This window comes from Natator depressus, chromosome 1, assembly GCF_965152275.1.
Source record: "Natator depressus isolate rNatDep1 chromosome 1, rNatDep2.hap1, whole genome shotgun sequence".
Lineage (NCBI taxonomy): Eukaryota > Metazoa > Chordata > Testudines > Cheloniidae > Natator > Natator depressus.
In genome coordinates, this window is record NC_134234.1 from 290095714 (window position 1) to 290120357 (window position 24644).

Genomic DNA, 24644 nt, shown 5'->3' on the forward strand with positions numbered 1-24644 from the left:
TAATAAATTGGCCAGGCTAAGAACTACCTGGGAAATTTCCAGTCGTTTGTTAGACATCACCAGAGGGAGAGCCCAAATAATTTACTTCACTTGCAGTCCATCTACTTCAGGTTGTTTGGAATGCTACAAAACAGCTCTCTTGGGTAATACAAATATGAGACATGGGATACTACACATACCCCTGGGCTTTAGAGTTTCACTTGTACTAATGTCTAGTGCTTGTTTTGCCAGGGAACAGCTTGAATTGCATAAAAAGCTGTTTGCAAGCAGCTGAATTCGAAAGTGGGTTTCAAGTAGACCTATTTGTAACCCTGTGATCATAATTTACAAACCTATGTGAGGACAATAAAGTTTGAACTGTAGTCAAAATTCATGTATACCTACATTTTTAGAAGCAACACTGATTTTGGATGCCCCAAGTTTGGGATGCCCAGCTTGAGAAACTTGGAGTCTGTCCAGTTGGCACTTGAAATCAGTGACTACTTTTGAAAATGTTGACCTTTGTCATGGAATAGTTGTAAGCTCTTTGGCACTTCAGCTATGTCTTTCCAATGTTCTTGCACAGTACCTAGCACAATTGAGTCTCAGTCTTGATTGGGGCCCTTGTGCAACACCACAATATAAATAATAATTGGATTATTAGATGCTTGACGTATTTGCTGTTTTTACCAATTGGGTGACTAAAATATAAGGAACTTGTTGCATTTGCTACAGATGCTTTAGAAAATTCCTCTTATACCTCTTCCTTTCACATGAAAATATTAGCACTGCAATATCGGGGCAGATCCTCAGTTGATGTCAATTGTTATAGCTTCACTCAAGTCAACCTTATTTTTGATTAAATGTTTCATACCACTCTTGTAAGACTCTGTTTAAATTTTTAGAGCTGAATCCAGCTTTCTCTGGAGATAATGGTTTCCCATTATTCAGTTTGTGAACTTCCAAGTCGCACTATTTTGGGATAATGCAGGGAAAAAAACCCACAATGACACAACACTCATGGGGATCCAGCTGTGGAATGAACACAGAAGATTAGGCAAATCTAGAATCTGACCACCTTTAGGAATGCTGCAAATCCTTTTCTCTTTGATAAATGTTTTTTTCCGTAACCAGAACAACATTCACAAGATCAATCATCCCCTTCTACTGCCAACAAAAAATCAACAACCAAAGAACCCTACTCCTAGCAGAAGCTGAAATGAAGTCAACAGCAAAATGCCAACTTCAACAGAGTCGAGATTTCACCTAGCTTTTTAAAAAAAAACAAAACAGAAAGGAGCAAGAGTCCATAAAGTTTACTTGGAACATCACTATTGCCAGTGTGCTTTCTGTGGGTGGCACTTGGGATGGGCAGCAGTAGAAACTCTAAGGTAAACAGACAGACTTCGCTAAGAGTAAGATGAAGCCCTTCATCAGTATTCCAAAAGGCAACCTATTTTCTCCTAAGAAAGCCAAGTTCTTTCATTTTATGATAATACTTTGAATTAAGATAGATTATGTAAACTTGCTGAGGAACGATATCTGCAAAATAAGTACTCTATGGATATAGAATATTGAGGTTCTGCTCAATAAGTATTTTTTAATAAGCAAGAAGATTGCTAGTGTTTTGACTACCATGCTGCTGATTAAACTGAGCCCTGAAGTAACAAATCTAGAGGACATAAAAACTTTAAATCCCTAGCAGAAGGATGGATAAAACCTTTTTATTGTCTGAGACATACCTGTGAGTTAACTAATTGTGAAGTGATAATAAATGATTTAATTATTTCCCATCTGTTAGGATTGCAACTAGGTGCCGCTCAATTTGGATAGTTACAAACTCTCCATCATTTTACTCTGCATTCCCTATCCAGGCTCATACCACTGGAGGGTGAATTATGTTATTACCATCTGGGGCAAAAGGACAGAAGGGGCTTTCTTTTTAAGAGTTACTATTTAAAAAAAAATCAATCATCGCTATAACCCTACTGTGAAGGAGGTGACATCTGCTTATTGGATTGCATGTGCCCTATTTTCTGGCTCAGAAATGTAAGAATTGTGTCTTACGCCACATTAACAGAGAAGAAAACTTGTGAACTTTGAGCTAATGTTGCTGCTATATGCTAATTACATTTACAGTTTAAAACAAATAAACACTGCACTTCTAAAAGTATGGACTTGAGCAATTAAGGGAGGGGAGATAAACAATTAAATGCATTTACCATTCTCTTATTAAATGTACAAGTGTTGAATATCACCTGGCACATTCCAAATACAGCCTTCACTCCTTCCAGCTATTCATCACCCAGCGTCAGCCAATGCATTGGAGATCCCCTTATACTTCTCTCAAATCATAAACATTTCCCATATGCTCTGAAACTCTCCCAAATTACCACTCACTCAACTACCACATATGGCCAATGAAGCATATACCCATTTGCTTACTATTATTAGATAGAAACACTAACTTCTATCTATCTGCTAGAGTTGTTTGGGAAATATTAGTGAGAAATAGAGACAAAAATTCTTGAAATCCTCCAACCCCCATTTTCTAATTGGCCCTTCTATCTATTTTCTTACATAATACCCATCACTGTGATATTAAGCAGGTCTTATAATGTTTTTACAGAGAAGAATCTAAATCCTTGCCAATCCCAACTACCATATAGTCAAGAAAATACAAATATCATTCTTTATTCTTCCTGTATGGTCCAAAAGCACCTTTTCACCATCTGCTGTTCTATTCTCAGACAGATAATTCAATCTACCCCATTCACCCTTCTATGTAGAAATCCTATTTCTTTCCCTTTTCACCCTCCAGTTACAAATCAGACATCCCGTCTTCCAGATACAAACCATTTGTCCATCTTCATCCAAGGAACGAAGACCTCACAATACCAAGTTCATCAGACCAGACTATTTATTACATAATTTATCATGGGAGACAGAAGGGAGTCAATGCGGCTGTAGAATGCATTTTTCATTCTGTGCTCAATTATTTCAAAATGCTAAAACCTTTAAATGCTTTGTTCATAGATATGGTACTAATAATATATGTTTGTACAATTCTTGATAATAGAATGTAGCCTTTTCTGCTCACTCAGTCTTAATGTTATATGTGTCACTCCTATTACAGTTCTTTCACCACCACTTAAATTCTTATAATTTAGAATACATTTTATATTTAATATCCTGTATTTTTTACACAGTGGGATTTACTGTAATGCTCAAATTCATTATTTTGCTGACACTGACAGGTTTCCTAAGAGAAAAAGAAGAGCTGCAAGGCAGGAATCCTATGGTGAAGCAAAATATAACTAAAAACCTGTCCAGCATGAAGCATCATTCTTTGCAAATGAAACATGGTGGCCCCACTGGAGCTGTGACTTCTCTCGACTGCAGCAGCAGCTAGCAGTATGAGCCATAGAACTCAGTCTGAAGGATTTTGCAGACACAAACTGAGCCCAGTGATGCACCCAGTGGAAGGAGTTTGAACTGTACACAGACCTGGCCATGCAGGATGACAACGGCAAGAAACTATTATTTTATCTGATTGGGGAATAAGGCAGAGGGGTCTGCAGCACTTTGCAGCTCACCACTTCCTCAAGATTCACAGCAGTCCTAGGAGCCCTGGAGACTTATTGCTCCCCAAAGCAGAACACAACCACTAAACTTTAGAACACTAAAGACCAACCTGAAGAGGAAAGAATAGACCCCTATGCTGCAGCCTTACACATACTGTCTGCTACATGCAATTTTGGGGACTTGACAGACTTCCTAATTCAGGACAAGATAATTTGTGGCACTTGGGATCACAACCTGAGAAAGCGGCTGCTACAGGAAGGTGATCTCACATGGTGAGACATGGGGCATGCAGTGGAAATCTGAAGAGAAAGGATGAAAGTCCTAAGAGGCACAACATTTCCAGAAGAATATGCAGGGAGACAACAGCAAAGAAGAGCAGGCGGCCAGGGTTTGCTATCCTTAGATGCATTTACTGTGGGAGACAGCACAAGCGAGTAAAGGAGAAGTTCCCTGCACTAAGATAGCATTACAAGGTATGTGGCTTGTCTACACTACGAAATTAGGTCGAATTTATAGAAGTTGGTTTTGTAGAAAGCGTTTTTATACAGTTGATTGTGTGTGTCCCCACACAAATGCTCTAAGTGCATGTAGTCGGCGGAGTGTGTCCACAGTACCGAGGCAACCATCGACTTCTGGAGCGTTGCACTATGGGTAGCTATCCCACAGTTCCCGCAGTCTCTGCCGCCCATTTGAATTCTGGGTAGAAATCCCAGTGCCTGTTGGAGCTAAAACATTGTTGGGGGTAGTTCTGGGTACATATCGTCAGGCCCCCCTTCACTCCCTCCCTCCGTGAAAGCAAGGGCAGACAATTGTTTTGCGCCTTTTTTCTTGTGTTACCTGTGCAGACGCCATACCACGGCAAGCATGGAGCCCGCTCAGCTAACCGTCACCGTATGTCTCCTGGGTGCTGGCAGATGCGGTACTGCATTACTACACAGCAATAGTTTATTGCCTTTTGGCAGCAGATAGTGCAGTATGACTGGTAGCCATCGTCGACGTAGTCCTGGGTGCTCTTTTAACCGACCTCAATGAGGTCGGGGCGCCTGGGCAAACATGGGAGTGATTCAGCGAAGGCATTTCCCTTTTAAGTTTTGTTTCATGGCGATTCAGTCCTACTGGCAGTGCACTCTCTTTTAATCTGCAGCCAGCAGAAGACGATGGCCAGCAGTCATACTGCACCATCTTCTGCCAAGCACCCAGGAGATGACGATGGCTAGCGGTCGTACTGCACAGTCTGCTGCCAGCAAGATGTATAAAGATAGATGAAGTGGATCAAAACAAGAAATAGACCAGATTTGTTTTGTATTCATTTTCTCCTCCCTCCCTCCATGAAATCAATGGCCTGCTAAACCCAGTTTTGAGTTCTATCCTTGAAGTTTTGAGTTCTATCCTTGAGGGGGCCATTCTGTTTCTCGCAAAGCCACCCCCTTTGTTGATTTTAATTCCCTGTAAGCCAACCCTGTAAGCCATGTCATCAGTCGCCCCTCCCTCTGTCAGAGCAACGGCAGACAATTGTTCCGTGCCTTTTTTCTGTGCAGACACCATACCATTGCAAGCATGGAGCCCGCTCAGATCACTTTGGTAATCAGGAGCACATTAAACACCACATGCATTATCCAGCAGTATATGCAGCACCAGAACCTGCCAAAGCGAAACCAGGCGAGTAGGTGACGTCAGCGCAGTGACGAGAGTGATGAGGACATGGACACAGACTTCTCTCAAAGCATGGGCCCTGGCAATGTGGGCATCATGGTACTAATGGGGCAGGTTCATGCAGTGGAACTCCAATTCTGGGCTTGGGAAACAAGCACAGACTGGTGGGACCGTGTAGTGTTGCAGGTCTGGGACGATTCCCAGTGGCTGCGAAAATTTTGCATGCGTAAGGACACTTTCATGGAACTTTGTGACTTGCTTTCCCCTGCCCTGAGGTGCAAGAATACCAAGATGAGAGCAGCCCTCACAGTTGAGAAGCGAGTGGCAATAGCCCTGTGGGAGCTTGCAACGTCAGACTGCTACCGGTCAGTCGGGAATCAATTTGGAGTGGGCAAATCTACTGTGGGGGCTGCTGTGATGCAAGTAGCCAACGCAATCAAAGATCTGCGGATATCAAGGGTAGTGACCCTGGGAAATGTGCAGGTCATAGTGGATGGCTTTGCTGCAATGGGATTCCCTAACTGTGGTGGGGCCATAGACGGAACCCATATCCCTATCTTGGGACCGGAGCACCAAGCCGGCGAGTACGTAAACCGCAAGGGGTACTTTTGAATGGTGCTGCAAGCACTGGTGGATCACAAAGGATGTATCACCAACATCAACGTGGGATGGCCGGGAAAGGTACATGACGCTCGCATCTTTAGGAACTCTGGTCTGTTTCAAAAGCTGCAGGAAGGGACTTTCTTCCCAGACCAGAAAATAACCGTTGGGGATGTTGAAATGCCTGTAGTTATCCTTGGGGACCCAGCCTAACCCTTAATGCCATGGCTCATGAAGCCATACACAGGCAGCCTGGACAGTAGTCAGGAGCTGTTCAACTACAGGCTGAGCAAGTGCAGAATGGTGGTAGAATGTGCATTTGGACGTTTAAAAGTGCGCTGGCGCAGTTTACTGACTCAGTTAGACCTCAGCGAAACCAATATTCCCACTGTTATTACTGCTTGCTGTGCGCTCCACAATATCTGTGAGAGTAAGGGGGAGACATTTATGGCAGGGTGGGAGGTTGAGGCAAATCCCCTGGCTGCTGGTTATGCACAGCCAGACACCAGGGCAGTTAGAAGAGCACAGGAGGGCGCGGTGCGCATCAGAGAAGCTTTGAAAACCAGTTTCAGGACTGGACAGGCTACAGTGTGAAAGTTCTGTTTGTTTCTTCTTGATGAAACTCCCTGCCCCTTGGTTCACTCTACTTCCCTCTAAGCTAACCACCCTCCCGTCCTCCCTTCAGTCACCGCTTGCAGAGGCAATAAAGTCATTGTTGCTTCACATTCATGCATTCTTTATTAATTCATCACACAAATAGGGGGATAACTACCAAGGTAGCCCAGGAGGGGTGGTGGAGGAGGGAAGCACCGGGAGGGGTGGTGGAGGAGGGAAGGACAAGGCCACACAGCACTTTAAAAGTTTAAAACTTATTGAATGCCAGCCTTCTGTTGCTTGGGCAATCATCTGGGGTGGAGTGGCTGGGTGGCCAGAGGCCCCCCCACCGCGTTCGTGGGCGTCTGGGTGAGGAGGCTATGGAACTTGGGGAGGAGGGCGGTTGGTTACACAGGGGCTGTAGTGGCGGTCTGTGCTCCTGCCTTTCCTACAGCTCAACCATACGCTGGAGCATATTAGTTTGATCCTCCAGCAGCCTCATCATTGAATCCTGCGTCCTCTCATCACGCAGCCACCACCTTTCAGCTTCAGCCCTCTCTTCAGCCCGCCACTTACTCTCTTCAGCCTGCCACCTCTCCTCCTGGTCATTTTGTGCTTTCCTGGACTCTGACATTGTCTGCCTCCATGCATTCGTCTGTGCTCTGTCAGTGTGGGAGGACAGCATAAGCTCAGAGAACATTTCATCGTGAGTGCATTTTTTTGGCCTTCTAATCTTCGCTAGCCTCTGGGAAGGAGAAGATCCTGTGATTCTTGAAACACATGCAGCTGGTGGAGAAAAAAAAAGGGACAGTGGTATTTAAGAAGACACATTTTATAGAACAATGGGTACACTCTTTCACGGTAAACCTTGCTGTTAACATTACATACATAGCACATGTGCTTTCGTTCCAAGGTCACATTTTGCCTCCCCCCACCATGTGGCTAGCCCCTCATCCCTCCCCCCCTCCCCGTGGCTAACAGTGGGGAAGATTTCTGTTCAGCTACAGGCAAACAGCTCAGGAGGAACGGGCACCTCTGAATGTCCCCTTAAGAAAAGCACCCTATTTCAACCAGGTGACCATGAATGATATCACTCTCCTGAGGATAACACAGAGAGATAAAGAATGGATGTTGGTTGAATGCCAGCAAAACATACACTGCAATGCTTTGTTCTATAATGATTCCTGAGTACGTGCTACTGGACTGGAGTGGTAAAGTGTCCTACCATGGTGGACGGAATAAGGCTGCCCTCCCCAGAAACCTTTTGCAAAGGCTTTGGGAGTACATCCAGGAGAGCTGTGAATGCCAGGGCAAATTAATCATTAAACATGCTTGCTTTTAAACCATGTATAGTATTTTAAAAGGTACATTCACCAGAGGTCCCTTCTCCACCTGGCGGGTCTGGGAGGCAGCCTTGGGTGGGTTCGGGGGGTACTGGCTCCAGGTCCAGGGTGAGAAACAGTTCCTGGCTGTCAGGAAAACTGGTTTCTCCGCTTGCTTGCTGTGAGCTATCTACAATCTCATCATCATCTTCCTCATCCCCAAAACCTGCTTCCGTGTTTCCTCCATCTCCATTGAAGGAGTCAGACAACACGGCTGGGGTAATGGTGGCTGAATCCCCTAAAATGGCATGCAGCTCATCATAGAAGCAGCATGTTTGGGGCTCTGACCCAGAGCAGCCATTCACCTTTCTGGTTTTCTGATAGGCTTGCCTCAGGTCCTTAACTTTCACGCGGCACTGCTTCGGGTCCCTTTTATGGCCTCTATCCTTCATGCCCTGGGAGATTTTGACAAATGTTTTGGCATTTCGAAAACTGGAACGGAGTTCTGATAGCACGGATTCCTCTCCCCATACAGCGATCAGATCCCGTACCTCCCGTTCGGTCCATGCTGGAGCTCTTTTGCGATTCTGGGACTCCATAATGGTCACCTCTGCTGATGAGCTCTGCATGGTCACCTGCAGCTTGCCACGCTGGCCAACCAGGAAATTGAAATTCAAAAGTTTGCGAGCCTTTTCCTGTCTACCTGACAAGTGCATCTGAGTTGAGAGTGCTGTCCAGAGCGGTCACAATGGAGCACTCTGGGATAGCTCACAGAGGCCAATACCGTCTAATTGTGTCTACACTACCCCAAGGTTTCAGCACTAATCCCCTTGTCGGGGGTGGAGTAAGGAAATCGATTTTAAGAGCCCTTTAAGTAAAAAAAAAGGGCTTCGTCGTGTGGATGGGTGCAGGGTTAAATCGACTTAACGCTGCTAAATTCGACCTCAACTCCTAGTGTAGACCAAGGCTCAGAAAGATTCTGTCAGACATGTACAAGAAGGCGATGATGCATGAGACAGTGATGATGACATCATTACTCTCTACTTGAGTCCTAGTGCGTATCAAGCTTAGGGTGTTAGGAGGGATAGCAACAAGGGACGCTACCACCCCCCATGCATGTAACAATGTTAATAGTGAAATGCCCTGTCCGATTTCAGCTGTATATCAGGGCCTCCTGCACTGCGAATTGGACTTGAACACCCCTTAAAAAGGACAGGCACAATGAGAGCATAATGCAACCTGCAAGAAAGTGTAGTAACTGATAAGACGGTACCAACCGTAGTTTGTAGTGGTGGATGGTAAACATTACAGACCCCTCTTGGGGAATACAGCCATATAAGCCATGGATCTGATCAGGGTGCAGCGTCAGAAATCTATACTGCAGCACAAGAAGCAAAAGGGACTGTCCAATTGACAATGGAGACAATTTTAAAAGCATAGGGGGATGTTTTCAAAGGGAACGAGTCCCTACCATGGAAGGAAGATTCCAGTGGCACTAGGTAATCCAATACACAAGGAGCTCAGAAGCAGAGTAATGGTATCACAGCACCTATAGAGGCCAGTGAAGCCTAGAAAAGCAGCATGGTGGTAAACAAGCCATTGGGCAAATTATGCATCTGTATAGACCCAAAGCCACTGATTGGGCATTGAAAAGATGCCACTATCCACTGCCCACAACTGATGACATCTTGCCAGAACTTTCCAAAGCCAGAATCTTTGCAGTCTGTGATGTGAAGAATGGGTTTTGGCACATAAACCTGAATAAAGTGTCCCAACATATTGACAACGGTTGCAACACCATTTGGTCACTACAGATGGCTGCATACGCTGATGGGCATAAAATGAGCAACTGAGGTGTTCCAGAGAAGACTCACCCAAGTGTCGTAAGGACTGCCTGGAGTGAAAATAATTGCAGATGATATGTTCATTGTAGGTGAACAAGACCAGGACAGAAAACGATAAGCTTTTCTACAGTGATGCAGGGGCAAGAACATAAAATTCAACTCAAAACAAATGCTACGCAAATAGCGTGAGGAGATGTACACTAGACATTTGCTTACAGCAGAGGGACTGAAAGCAGAACCTAATAAGATCGAGGTAGTCAGAGACAGTCCAGCTCCAGTGGATATGAAAGGGGTACAGTGCTTCATAGGAAGGATACGTTTTCTGTCTGAGTTCTGTCCACGCCTGGCTGCAGTAGCGGAACACATACATCAGTTCACAAGGCAGGATGTTGAGTGGGACTGTGTAGATCACCAACAACAAGCATTTGACATGCTGAAACAAATGATAGTGGATGTCCCTGGCTTGAAGTACTAGTATCCATGCGAGCCACTGATATTCCTGTGTGATGTATTGGGGAAGGATAGGGTGTAGTTCTTTTGCAGGAGCAGCCGGTCACTTATGCTGGTAGAGTCCTGTCAGAGACTGACCAGGGGTTTGGCCAAATAGAAAAAGAGCTTCCGGCTGTGGTATTTGGAATGGAGCAATTCCATCGGTACACTTATGGCCACCCAGTAATAATGCAATCAGACCACAAACCCATAGAGACAGTCATGGCAAAGCTCCTTCTTAGCACTCCAAAGAGACCAAAGAGATTGCAGTGCATGTTGTTGCACCTCTGGCACCACCTGGAAAAGATCAGATCTCGTCAAGGATGATTACTGGTGTTAGCTGACACCCTGAGCAGGACATAAATACCCAGCATCAGCAAGTTGGGGCAGGGGATCAAGACACAGAATCCATTACTGTGCTGCATTGCCTCCCAGTTTCAGCTGCAAAGCGGATGGAAATCTAAGAGGCTTTGGAAAAGGACATTGAGCTACAAGCAGTCAAGAGAGCGATATTAGTAGAGTGCCCAGAAGACAAACGCCAAGCATGGGTAAGAGCAGCAACATTTTTTTTAATTAAAGATGAGTTGAGTGTGCAGGATGGAATCACATTTCGAGGATAGAGAGCTGTTGTCTCCATCTCATTACATTAGGATGTCATGCAAAAAATACATGCCTCACACCTTGGCATTGACAGCTGTTTTAGACAGGCTCAAGAATGTATTTACTGGCTGGGAATGAATACACGACTACACTCTTCGATAGAAAGGTGTGACACCTGCCAGTTATGTGATAAAAGTCAGCAGAAAGAGACTCTGTTACAGTGGTGGGCAACCTGCAGCTCGCAGGCAGCACGCAGCCTGTCAGGGTAATCCGCTGACGGGCCGCCAGACAGTTTGTTTACATTTGCACAGCCGCCCGCAGCTCCCAGTGGCCATGGTTTAACGTTCCCGGCCAATGGGAGCTGCCGGAAGCAGCGGCCCACCACTGCTCCATTACCACAAGAGCTGCCCATCTGATAATAAGAAAAGGTGGAAGTGAAGTTATTTCCCTTCAAGGAAAAGCAACACTTGATTACAGTTGACTACTCCTCACATTGTTGTAGGTTCATGCCCTGCCTTGTACAAGACGCAAACCAGTGATTGGCAAACTGAGGGCCCACTTTGCAAAAAAACTGTATTCACTGACAAGAAACCTCAGTTTACCCCAAGAATTCAAGGAATTTGCACACAAATGGGAGTTTGACTACAACACCTCTTCCTCAGAATGCCCACAGAGTAATGGTAAGGTGGAATAAGCATTGAAAACCACTATGAGAGTGTTACACAAGGCTGTTTCTTTGGTTCAGACCCCTTCTTAGCATTTTTGGCATACAGGAATACTCCATCACAGGGGTGCCAAAACAGTCCAACACAGGCATAGATGGGATGAAGGACCAAACCCTGCTACAAATGAGTGGAGACCTGTTGCAGCCAGAAGGATGAAGATGTTGTCAAGAGAAGATGGCCAACAGTCAGATAAAACAGGCACTAGAGTATGACAGATCAGCCAAGGACCTACTGGCCCTGGAGACAGGTACTCTTGTGTGGATCTAGTCAATAGACAGACACCAGAAGAGGCCGAAAGGAGTTGTGAGGGTGCAATGACACCCAGGTCATATGTGGTAACTATGCAAAAGGGACAAGTGATCCAAAGGAACAGAAGGAATTTACAAGCCAGCAGACACAACACCCAGAAAGAGCCTACAGAGCAGAGGTGGGCAAACTATGGCCCGCGGGCCACATCCGGCCCACAGGACCTTCCTGCCCAGCCTTTGAGCTCCTGGCCAGGGAGGCTAGCCCCCAGCCCCTCCCCTGCTGTCTCCCCTCCCCTGCAGCCTCAGCTTGCCATGCCGCCAGCGCTCTGGACGGCGGGGCTGTGAGCTCCTGCTGGGCAGTGCGGCTGCGAGAGCTGCCAGCTTGCCCCGGTGCTCTAGACTGCGTGGCAGCATGTCTGGCTCTGGCTGGGGAGCGCGGCTGCCAGTCCTGCATGACCGGCATGGTAAGGGACCTGGGGGGTGGGGGGGAGTTGGATAAGGGGAAGGGGGTCCTGGTGGGGCAGTCAGGGGACAGTGAGCAGGGGGCAGTTAGATCGGGGGTGGGATCCCAGGGGGGCAATCAGAGGACAAGGAGCAGGGGGGGTTGGATGGGTCAGGGGTTCTGAGGGGGGCAGTCAGGGTCAGGAAGTGGGAGGGGGTGTATAAGGGGCAGGGGCCAGGCTGTCTGGGGAGGCACAGCCTTCCCTACCCAGCGCTCCATACAGTTTCGGAATCCCGATGTGGTCCTCAGGCCAAAAACTTTGCCCACCCCTTCTATAGAGATACAGAGATCATCAAGGAACTGAGACCAAGAGCAATCCAGAGGCCAACCCCACAGGAAGGTAGGAGATTCCACAAGGAGACAGTTTGCTAGACTTGGAGACAGAGAAGCAGAGATAGGTCACACCTGTTCAAGTGCCCAAATTATCCTCAAAGACAAATGTAACCAGGTGAGTCTGTGGTGAAGACAAAATTCCAACTAGATTACGTGCTAGCAGCCTCTGGCTGAAGGGATACATGGTGGGGACCAGGGCACCAATCATTTGTTTTTAATGTTTATATTTAAATGTTTGCAAAATGAGGAAGATATATTATGATTGGTGGAACTGGAGTCAGAGAACCAATGTTTCCTGGAGGGACTGTTATCGACAGGACATCAGGGAATGTGGGGAATTAGTGTGGAAGCAATACAGCCACATGGACAGAGCAGTGCACAGTCCAATTGTTCAACTGAACCTGCGTTCAGCATCCTTATTTTAGTTCCTTCTATGCTGCTGACATATGGAGCAGTCCAGTTCCTCTATTGATTATGATTGCTTGTTAGTTGTAGTATTTCTTCCCAGGTGACGCCAGTGCATTCAGTTTCCTCTGTCAGTGTCTTCTGCCTGTTCTTGCTTGGCCTTGGTTTTCTCTTTCCTCCCTCAGATAGCCAAGTCAATGCTTGCTTAGCATGTCTCCCATCTTCCATCCAGTGCACATGTTTCATCAATCTGAACCTTCTTCCTTTGATGACATTTTCTAACCTCTGTCAGCTCCTTTATTCTCACTTTTTTTTTGTCTTTCCATGAAATGTGTAATATCTTCCTCAGCCATCTGTGATGGCCAGCCTCCAATCTCTTTTTGTTAGCCACTGTCATTGGCCAAGTCTCTTCTCTGTATAGCAGCAGTGTGCTTAGTTCACTCACATGTATAATCTGACCGTTAGTTTGGTGTGGAGACCTCTCTGACCAGATGTTGCTCATTCTTCCAAAAGTGGTGTTTGCTTTGCCTAATTGTGTATGAATATCTTTATTGCAGCCACCTTCAAATGTTTTCACACTCCCGAGACAGCAGCACTCTGTTTGATTTCTTTTCCATCCATGTATGTCTTTGCATCTGTTGTCTAGTTGCCTATCTTCACAATCTTGGTTTTCTCTGCATTTACTTTCAATCCAATTTTTGCTGCTTCTTGTTTTACCTCTGATGTAAGGGCAATCATTCGTTCCCTGTCATACCCAATTAAGCAATGTCATTGGCAAAGTCAAAGTTGTGTAACTCATCTCTGCCAACTTATTTTATGCTGTCCACAATGCCTTTTGTTGCTTGCTCCATCACCCGGTCTATTGCTAATGCAAAGAGGATTCTCCCTCTTTTTTGAATTCAGCTTTATTCTTTGTACATGAAACATTTGTGAGGCAGCAGAGAGGAACTGATGTTTTGCCAATAGACCCAAGATTGAATGCAAACCTCAGAAGCTGAAGGCCTGTTCTTAACATTCAAGTGGGTTGAAAAATTAGGCAAAGCCCTATCCATACATCATATTTTAAATCATTCCTTAGTGAAAAAATGTTCCTTAGAGCAGTTAGTCTACATGCACATGCAACTTGTTTGATGTAAGTATTGAACAGCTCTGAGTTTCAATCTAGTAACTATCATTTAATATTTACCATGTAATTCTCGATTGTATTTAAGAAGCTGTGTTCTACTCACTTAGATAATATATACTATTATACACAATGGATAAGTGAAAATGCCAACACACAATCAGGATCACACAAAGGCTAATGTGCTCAGATAAAAGTAAACTGAAGAAAGTGTTAACCTTTATTTCAGGCAAACTGTCTTCTTTTGGTGTTTTGTCTTTGAAACTATGCAGCAAGTTCTTCTGGAAGGGCACAAAGAAAAAAAATCATTATAATCTTATTTAATTCTATGACAGCTCTTCACTCAGACGTGAAGAGCCTCAGGTGACATGACTTAGGCCAATTGTTTCACTTATCAAAAATAGATAACATAAGCCCTAAACAAATCCGGCTGCATGGTTGTTTTTTGACCTCTTATTGAATGTTTGTCAATTGTCACTTTGACTCACAGCCCTACATTAAGAAGATTGAAAAATATTGCTTTGCTGGTGTAGATTCATATTGACATAGTTTTTTTCTGTAGCAATATATCATCAATGTAATGCTGTGCTCCTCTGATGATTTAGCACACAAAAATATAGCACAAGCCAAAGGACATTGGTAAGGAGCTTATTTATTTCTGGTTTATGTTGTTTTACTTGTGCCTGAACATAAAGGTAAATGTTTCAGCTTTATTTTGGGCTTGTAGACAGACAGACACAGACAGACAGACAGATTCTCTATTCTGCTAAGGCCACTTTGCATTGTACAGATTGGCCTTAAATCATTCAAAGGTTCTCTGTGGTGGATTTCTCCTGTGTAGAAGGGGATCTTTACTTTAGTAGAGACACCCTAGATGTATATTATGTTAGTCATTCTCACCAACCCCAGCATAAATGGTAAGTAGGAGCATGATGGGTGGGCAGAAGTGTGCATTAGCAGTGGAAGGGGGGTGTAGCAGAGTTGAGTTCCACTGGGCCTGATCCTTCAATGGAACCTTTTGCCAATAGCGTAAGTTAGAGTAGGACCCGCCCTGCTTTAACTCCTGCTTGGATTGGGCAGGGATCTGCAGCAGGCTCTCTACAGACACTACATAAGAATACAGCTCAGACATAGTGGAGAATAGGGGCAATAATGTATATAAAATATACATAGATGCACACCCAAATATGGCAGGCATTTTTATGTGGTAAATTACAGAGCTATTTTGATAAACAGTCTTCCTTGTGCACCTTTGATCATTTCACCTACTTCACTTTAAAAATAAAATAATTTGTTGGAGAAGTGGTTCCCTTTTCCCCCTGAAATGTGGAATTTCACCAAAAAAATTACACATTTGTGAGGCAAATGACGGGCAATTTTCAGTCCTTGAATACTATTCAATGAGCAGTGAAACATTAAAGGTCTGATGTCTCACAATATTTTGGAGATAGAAATGGGAGCTTTATACCACAGGAAAGTTTGCTTCTAAACTTGGATATTACTGAGGAAATGGACTTCACAGTAGCAGAAAAGCTGTATAACAGCTTTTATATTATAGGCAGGGCTGGTAGTAACACTTATTATTAAGGTTACCAGATAGCTCCCTTAGAAGACCCTGTTTTCAGTTACTTATAACTTTGCCAGATTTAACCATTCAGACTGAAATTTTCCATGCTGGATGTTTGCCACAGGCTGCCTTTTCCAAGAATGAGGGTAGGACAACATGTATTCTTTTGACCACATTAAAAAATTCTGGCTACCTTTTCTTTGAAAATCTCTAGTGCCCTCAAACTTTGGGGCAGAGAGTTGAAATTGTGTGTGTGAAATTTCACTGCAATTGCTGCTCTGGGCTGCTATGGACCAGGTCCAGGCACCAGAACAGAAAGCAGGGAAGCTGTGTTTCCTGTGCTCTCAATGACCCTCATGCTGGGGCCAGCCAGCAGGGAGGAGGAAGCTGTCTGATTCAAATGCAGAGGAGACAATAAATGAACCTGCAGGAGCAGGGAGAATAGATTTGGAAAAGGATCCAGGGGCAGGGGGTGACTAGTACTGGAGGCTGGCAGGGAGGTAAACTGTGACTGGGAGTTTGGGGGGGGGAACTGAGCTCAGAAGAGGAGCTGTGGATGGGGAAAGGGGGAAGGAGTAATTGTTACTCAGAACTCACAGTTTGGGAGGAATGAAGGTGGGTGGGAGAGAACAGCTGACACATCTGATAAGGAGCTGGGTACAGAGAGAGAACTGGGACTGAGACTGGATGATGAGCCCCGGGAGGGAGACTTGGACTGGGAGTAGGTGGGAGCTGGGCAACTGGAAGCCAGAGGGAAGGAGAGAGACAGATCAGATGAAGAGCTGGTGGGGGAGGGGGAACTGGGACTGGCTGGTCCAGGAGACTGGGGCTGGGATAAGAAACCTGAGGAGCAGAGATTTGCACCAGATGAGGAGAATGGAACTGGGACCCGGAGCCAGGAGTGGAGAAGAGACAGGATTCTGACAGAGACAGGTTGGAGAGAGTGGTACTGAAGGGGTCAAACTTGGGGGAAACAGGCGAAGAATCTGTGCCTACAAAAATACATTCCTTCGCGGGCCTGGAATGGAACCCTCTTTCAGTGCGCAGGATGGAGCTGCTCTGGAGATCATGCAGGGCTGTGTTGTCAAGGAGACTGATGTCTGAAGGACTCATGCTTCATTTGTTGCAGAAGTTGGAAGGTGTGAGAGTAGGAGGCAGTGGACTGCAGAAAGAGAAAGGATAGTTCATGGTTAAGGCGTGTCATAACCATACAGCTAAGGGTAGCCTGAAATTCCTCCTTACCTGTAAGGGGTTAAGAAGCTCAAATAACCTGGTTGGCACCTGACCAAAAGGACCAATGGTGAAAGAAGATACTTTCAAATCTGGTGGGGAAGGGGGAGGCTTTATTTGTGCTCTTTGTGCCGGGGTTTTCTCTCGGGACTGAGAGGGCCAGGCAGAAATCCATCTCCTCCAAACAATCCTGAGTGAGTCCCTAATATTACAAAAATAGTAAGTAAAGCCAGGCAAGGCATGCTGGGTTATCTTTTGTTTTAGCTTGTGAATTTTCCCTTTGCTATAGGGAGGTTTATTCCTGTTTTTTGTAACTTTGAAACTAAGCCTAGAGGGAGTTTCTCTGTGTTTTTGAATCTTTTGTTACCCTGTAAAGTTATCTTCCATCCTGATTTTACAGAGGTGATTCTTTTACCTTTTCTTTAAATAAAATTCTTCTTTTAAGAAAAAAAGCTTTCATGAGCTACAGCTCACCTTCATCGGATGCATCCGATGAAGGTGAGCTGTAGCTCACGAAAGCTTATGCTCAAATAAATTTGTTAGTCTCTAAGGTGCCACAAGTACTCCTTTTCTTTTTGCGGATACAGACTAACACGGCTGCTACTCTGAAACCTGTCTTTTAAGAACCTGATTGATTTCCAGTGTCCTAAAGACCCAGGGGTTTGGGTCTGTGCTCACTTTGTAACCAATTGGTTAGGATATTATTCTCAAGCCTCCCCAGGAAAGGGGGTGTAAGGGCTTGGGGGGATATTTTGGGGGAATAGGAACTCCAAGTGGTCCTTTCCCTGAACCTTTGTCTAAATCACTTGGTGGTGACAGCATACTGTCAGTCCAAGGACAAATAGAGATTTGTGTCTTGGGGAAGTTTTAACCTAAGCTGGTAGAAATAAGCTTAGGGGGTCTTTTCATACAGGTCCCCACATCGGTATCCCAGAGTTCAGAGTGGGGAGGGAACCTTGACAAGGTAGTTGAATGCTGCCATATAAAACTGCATTCTACCCCTGCATCTGTTACTGAGTTCCTGTGTGATAATAGACAAGGTATTTAAACCAAATTTTTCATGGTTGTCCCTTATTGTGTGTTCCTCATTTTCTGAGTGCCTGACTTGAGATGCTAGGGTTTGATTTGTCGGAGTGCTGAGCCCTCACCGCTGCAACTAAAGTTTATGGGAGCTGTGCTTTGACCATATAAAGTGCCACATAATGCTATGTATGCTGAAAAATCAAGTCCTTGGTGTTTCAGATTGGGCACTCAAAATTAGTGGCTACATTTTACCTTAATCTCTCTATGCCTCGGTTCTCCATTTGTAAAATGGGAAGAATAGTATCCCGCATCTCACTAGGGTGTTCTGTGTTCAGAACAGGTTGTGAGTAATGTACAGTAAATAGAGCATGGGGCCACACATTAAATGAGCACTGCCAGATCCAGAGGGACCAGAAAAGCAGCCCAGAGAGAGCAGACCCTGTCTTGGGAGCAAAGCTGCAGCCCCAAAGCCAGAGGCACAGCCCAGAGAGAGCAGAGCTGCAGCAACCAGAGCCAGGGGGCCAGAAAAGCAGCCCACGAAGCAGGTCAGTGTTGGGAACAGAGTCACAGAAGCAGCCTGCAGAGCAGACCTGTCTTGGGAGCAGAGCTGCAGCAACCAGAGCCAGAGGGGCCAAAGAAGCAGCCCAGGGAGCTGGAGGCAGAGCAGCAGCAGTGCAGAGACAGAATGGTGCAGCTGGGGCTGGAGCAGTCCGGAGCTGGGTGCGGTGAGCAGCTGGGGAGACCGAGGAGGACCCTGGGCAGCAGGCCCAGCACACGGAGACGCCTCAGCCAAGGGGCTCTGCAGGTTAGGCTTGGATCATAACCCCGACAAGGCGGGGGCAACACTGGGAAGAAGCCTGAGAGCCTGAGAGCGTGTGGCCACCACCAGAGCAAGTGTCCAACCCACAGCATCCCTACAGCACAGCCAGGGCGTGAGAAGAAGGTCTGGGACTTCAAGGAACAGACTGAACTGCCCTGACATTCCAGAGACACTGTTTGTGATGTTCCCTGCCACAGAGCGGGTTGATGTGTTTCCTTTAACCTTTCCCATTTTTCCTTATTCTTTTTAAAATTAATTGTTGATTAAATAACTTGCATTTGCTTTAACTTGTATGTAATGGTCAGTGGGTCAGAGAAGTGCCCAGTGCAGAGAGAGCACCCCGGAGTGGGGACACCCTAGACCCTGTCCTAGGTGACCACAGCAGGGTTGGGGGTCGAGCCCCCCCAGGAATCCTGGGCCCAGCCTTGTCGGGGTTACGAGGACTCTGCCAGACAGGAGAGTGGAAGGGGAGTCCTCAAGGGCAGGGAGGCCGCTGGGTAAAGGAAGTGGGAGCAAGGACTCAGATCCTTTCGCTAGCCCACTTCACCGGGGTAGTGCAGAAGCCAGGAAAGTTCCCCACAATAGTGGGACTATTCCCCCGCTTACATATGGATAAGGCATTCGATTGGGAGTCAGAAAATTGGGTTTCTATTTCTTTTTTCTGCCACTAACATGCTATGAGATCTCGAGCAAGTTATTTCACCTCTGTCCCACAGTTTCCCCATCTAATAATTAGGAATCATTGTCTTTCTTTGTGAAGTTCTTTGAGATAAACAGACTAAACACGTTATGGATTAGTGAAAGTGCTAAGTATTATTAGGATATGTTCATTTTATCATGCCCCTCTGACTACCTCACCTGCACTCTTCTCATTAATCTAGCTCCAACAGGATTTATAGCATTCCAGGTCTTTCAGCAACTTCAGATGGTTAAAACAAAACAAAACAAACAAAGCAAAACCAAGCAATTTGGCAGATGATATTTCCCTTTTTCACTCTGTGAAATTTCCATTCCCCAAATTACCTTGGCCTGCATGGGTAAATAAAGATAGAAGCTTTATTCCATTGGAAAAGGGAGTGTGCATAGTCCTAACAGGAAATACAGCACATGCTTCTAGCTGTGAAATGTCCCCAGATATTTAATGTTAAAGTCCATGGCATCTTTATGGATAGAAAACTATTTTAGGTCATTTTAAAGGGTTTATAGCATCCTTTATATTTGGACTCATGGCAACTAAAACATTTGGCTTCGCCTGTGAAGATCCCAAAAAGACAAAAAGATCTCAATAAATTTTTAAAACTTTCTCAAACATTTGTCAAATGCTTTCCCCCCCAATCCGAATGGTGTATATGGAATGTACATTGGTGTGGACTGCAAGGCAGGTTTTACTGCCAGTTAAGATGATTTGCATATTCTCATGGCTTTGCAACTATCCCAAACTCATGCTCATAAAACTTTGATATAACACCATAATGCATTCTCTATAAATATGTGTGTGATGTGTATATACGTAAAAATTTAGAAAGACCCATATTCTGCTCCAAACAGCTTGTGAGAGGAGGAGATCTGAGTGTTAAAGAGACAAGAGTGCCTTCTGTGTGTATGCACTCCTGTTCCCTTACAGAATTCCTGCGCTTTTGAAGCAAAAGAGAGTCTTCAATGCAGGAACTCACTGTTATTTGATGGGATTATTCAGCCAGCTGTTCAGGAAATCCATTGCAGGGACAGGTGAATTTCAAGGGAATATGATTGTATCTAATGAAATATGCCCAGTCTGTTAGGGTGAGGAAGCAGAAAATGGCCTTGTACATCATTTAGATGGTAAGATCAAATGTAGATTGCCTCAAATTACAATTAAATTTATACTCTTTGGGGCGGGATGATGTCTTTTGATTTATACAGTGACATCCCTAGCAATTTGTTAGCACTGTAAAATAATAATGTGATGGAGCCATGAGCAAAGAAATGGGATAACCTGGAGGTGCTCTTCTTTTGGGGAATGTCCCTGTAATGGGGTGGCTGCCTCCGAAGAACTGCCTCATGGCCATGGGTGCCTTAGCTCTACCCTTCTCTGCTTTTTCTCTTTTCTGGGCCCATTTCAAGACTTGTTCAATTCAACGATAGTTCAAACAGTCCCCTGTGGGGGTTTCAATTTATTGAATCCTCCAGTGCATACAGCCCTCTAGGCCCTAAACCCAATTCAGTGTCTCTCTCTCAATTAATCCAAAACACACACAGTCTATATCCCAGCTAGCCTTTACAGACTCTCCCTGGTTTCCCAGCCTGGAGAGCTTTCTCCCACTCTTTGTTGCTCCCTTTCTTTCACCACCTTCCTGTAGTGTTTCTAGACATAACTGCAGTTTCTTTTTCCCAATTCTTTAATGGCCAAGCAGGCTTAATTGAATAGTCTATAATCCTTAAATGCTTATTGGTTTATATTCTCTCACTCTGTCCTGTGTCCTTCAGGTAATGTAATAGGCTTTTGTAATACTAGCTCATTTTGCCAATATTTTTACTAAATAATATCACAGGTGCCAGCTTCCAACTTTCCCCGGGGCTGCTCAACCCCCGCTCAGCCCCAAGCCCCAGCCCACTCCACCCCTTTCCCCAACCCCCCACCCCTGCCCTGCCTATTCCTGCCTGTGCTGGGCCCCAAGCCCTGCCACCACTCCACCCATTCCCCCAAGGCCACACCCGTGACATACCTCTTCCCACCTTCACTTCACCCCCCACCTGCCTCTTCCCATCCAGTTCTGCCCCCTCCCCTAGGCGCACCCCATCCCCGCTTCTCCCCCTCCCTCCCAGTGCCTCTTGCATGCCGTGGAACAGCTAATCCATGGCAGGCGCTGGGAGGGAGGGGGAGGAGTTGGTCGGTGGGGCTGCTGACAGGCAGGAAGGGAGGAGACATTGGCTGCCTGTAGTCCCTGGGTGCTCCAGCCCTGAGTTGGTGCATATGAATAACATAATGTGACTTTTGTTTCCTTAAGATGTTTGAATTCCTCAGAAAGCTTTCCCTCACTTTATCAGAGCCCTGACATACCCATAAATGGTGATCAGCTGTTTCTTCCACCTTACATAGTGCACATAGTCTATCCTTGCATCTCTTTATTCAAAAAAGATTTTTGTTTACGCCACAATGGCCAGTTAGTACTCTCAACAAAATCACTTCTTTTTTCCTATTCAGGCCCTGAAGTTTCCCATTATCCTCAACTCTAGGGCACAATTGAAAAAATCTTCTTTGTTTGATAGTCCAGGGTTGGGGGTTTTTTTGCTATTCCTCTTTTAAATTGTTCTGTGCTAGGCTTTTGGATTCCTGTTTACTCAAGGGTATTTCTATGTCAATCTTTCCATTTCTTACAGCATTTTTAGATTGTCTGCCATTTCATTTCCTGTTATCCCATTATGCACTGGGATCCAAGTTATGCTACCTGTATCCCCATGTGTACTAACTCTGTTATTAGAAATAAAATGTCATTGATTCAATCATTTCCACATACTGAGGCACCCTTTTTTATCACCATGAGCCTGAGATTGTATCCAAAAAAATACCCACTGCTTCTGGGTGTATGTTCCAGATCCAGTTTGGCCCTTGTCTTGCAACTGCTTCATTCACAGCTTAACTTGAATAGCATGTGTAGTTTTAATATCATGTGTTACAGTTTGCCTGTTAAATTCCCAACCAGCCTCATATATTTGTTTGGTGATTTCATCATTTGGTCCAGAAAGTTAGATCCAGCAGTTTCATTCACTAAAGGCTATCTGTAGAATGTATATAGGTGTTGTAATATATGCACTACACACAATTCATAGTGCCTGAGCTTGTATCCAATCTATTTTTTTTGTTAAGTTCTGATTTTGATGCTGTAGTCAATATCTGGTCTGATTAAGGCTCTGTAGACCATCAGCAATATTTTCTTATCCCTCCCCCTAATTAGTCCCAGCAAGACTTTTAGGCTGATTAATCCTTCCTGTACATTTATCTTTAACATTGTCTATATGATCTTTCTAAAGTAATTTAGGATCAAATATTACTCCGAGGAATTTAAACTTTTTAACTGTACCTATTTATTCTCCATACAGATACAGTTTACATTCCTTTGTAACTTTCCTTTTTTGTAAAGCTCAATCCTTTGGTTTTGGCAATGTAGAATTTGAAACCCCATGCATTTTCCCAATAAGAGGTCTCTCATAATGCTTTATTGATTCTTTTTTTCTGCCACCTCAATAGTCCTACTCCTAACCCACACAGAACAGTTGTCTGTGAATAGATAGCTGCAGTTTCCTGGGCTTCCTGTTCTTTTTATCCGGGCTTACCTGATTCAAGGCTCATCCCATAATCAGGGCTGATTTAGCCCTAGGCTCTCCAGCCCATGGGCAAGCCATTCTGTTATAGATCTCCTTGCTGTGCTATGTCAAACAGGGTTTAGTGTACTGCACACAGTATGGAAGGGGATTAAAACTCACTCTGTAACTTGTGGCTCCTGTTATGTTTTGCAGGTCCCTTATAGAAGAGACAGTGCTTCTAACGGGAGAGTTCCACTGGACCTGCAAATACTCATCTATAGACTCCCCACGCAAAGAACACTTCCTTTAGCTTATTCTGCTCTGGGGCTTTCGTATCTGAAGTATGGCGTCTTTCATTTAGTTGTTTCCCTTCCTCCCCCTGTCTGTTTTGGACCGATTTATTTTTTGAAGTTTTTGCCATTTCTTGCTTAGATTTAGGCTTACAAAGGTAGTTTATATTGACTTGCAAAGGTAGTTTATATTGATTGTCTTGTAGTTTTTTATTGCTTCTGTATAAAGCTGAGTGAATGAGGAAGTAAGTTGAGGGAAAAATAACTATTCAACCCAGGTGTTGAATTGTGAACTAGTCACAAACACTATGTAAATTAGAAAACAAATACTGATTAGCCATTTTTGTACCCGTATGCATTCTTTTTCTAAACATTTGCACAAGAAAAACATCACTCAGATGTATGCTTATGGAACACTTATTTGGAGCCTGACTTTCATTTTGTGACAAAACCGACATTATTTGGTAGAAGCATTAGGAGTAGACATTTTGATTTGCTCAACCAAGTTTTCAAATACCATTTTAGTGCATGTAAAAGGCAAATTCTATTTACAGATCTAGAATTTTATCAGATTTGTAGATATTTAGGCCAAAGGGGAACACTATGATCAACTTGTCTGACCTCCTGCATAACAGAGGCCATAGAATTTCACCCTGTAATTCTGGCAGTGGAGGAAATTATTCTTCCCTACTACCTTAATGGAGATCATTGAGCCCAATTATTTTTTAAAAATAAATCTGCTTTTTCTTTGCAACTGGTCATTTTTGTCTGCAACTAGCTGAAGTCCCAGTGTATTACAATAGAACATTGCTTAACTAACATGACAGAGGGACAGACTTGTTAAAATATTTCCTTGACCCTTGGCCAGAGCCTGGATTGAGAAGGCCAGACCCTCAGGTGATGTAAATTGCCATAGGTCCCTTGATTTTGTTGTTCATTTGAGCTCACCAGAGCAATGAGAATTGACATCAGCTGATGATCTGACCCAGAATGCATTAGGAAAGCCTACCACATCCCTTCATCTGAGAGAGAGCACGTACACGCATGCTGAAATTATTGTGTCAGTGGCCTTGGTATTCTGTTTGAAACAGAGCTTTACACTGGACACTGCTTAACAACTGCACAACACCACAGGGACTGTATTACCTTCCAGATGCTGGGCTAGAGCCTTGACATGGAGGATATCAGAGGGATCCGATGTCGCCTACATGAGTTCTGACTGTGAGTGTGTGGAGTATAGAGAGCACCTTAGCCATGTTTTAACCATATTCCTGAACTGTACTAACATCTTTGTCTATCCAAGACTTTGGTGGAGTTCCAGGATATAGTTAAAACATAATCAGGTCCTGCATATGCTTTAATTTGGAACTGTGTTTTAATTGTGCCAGACAATGATTGTGTCATAAGGACCCAGTTGCTTTTACAGAG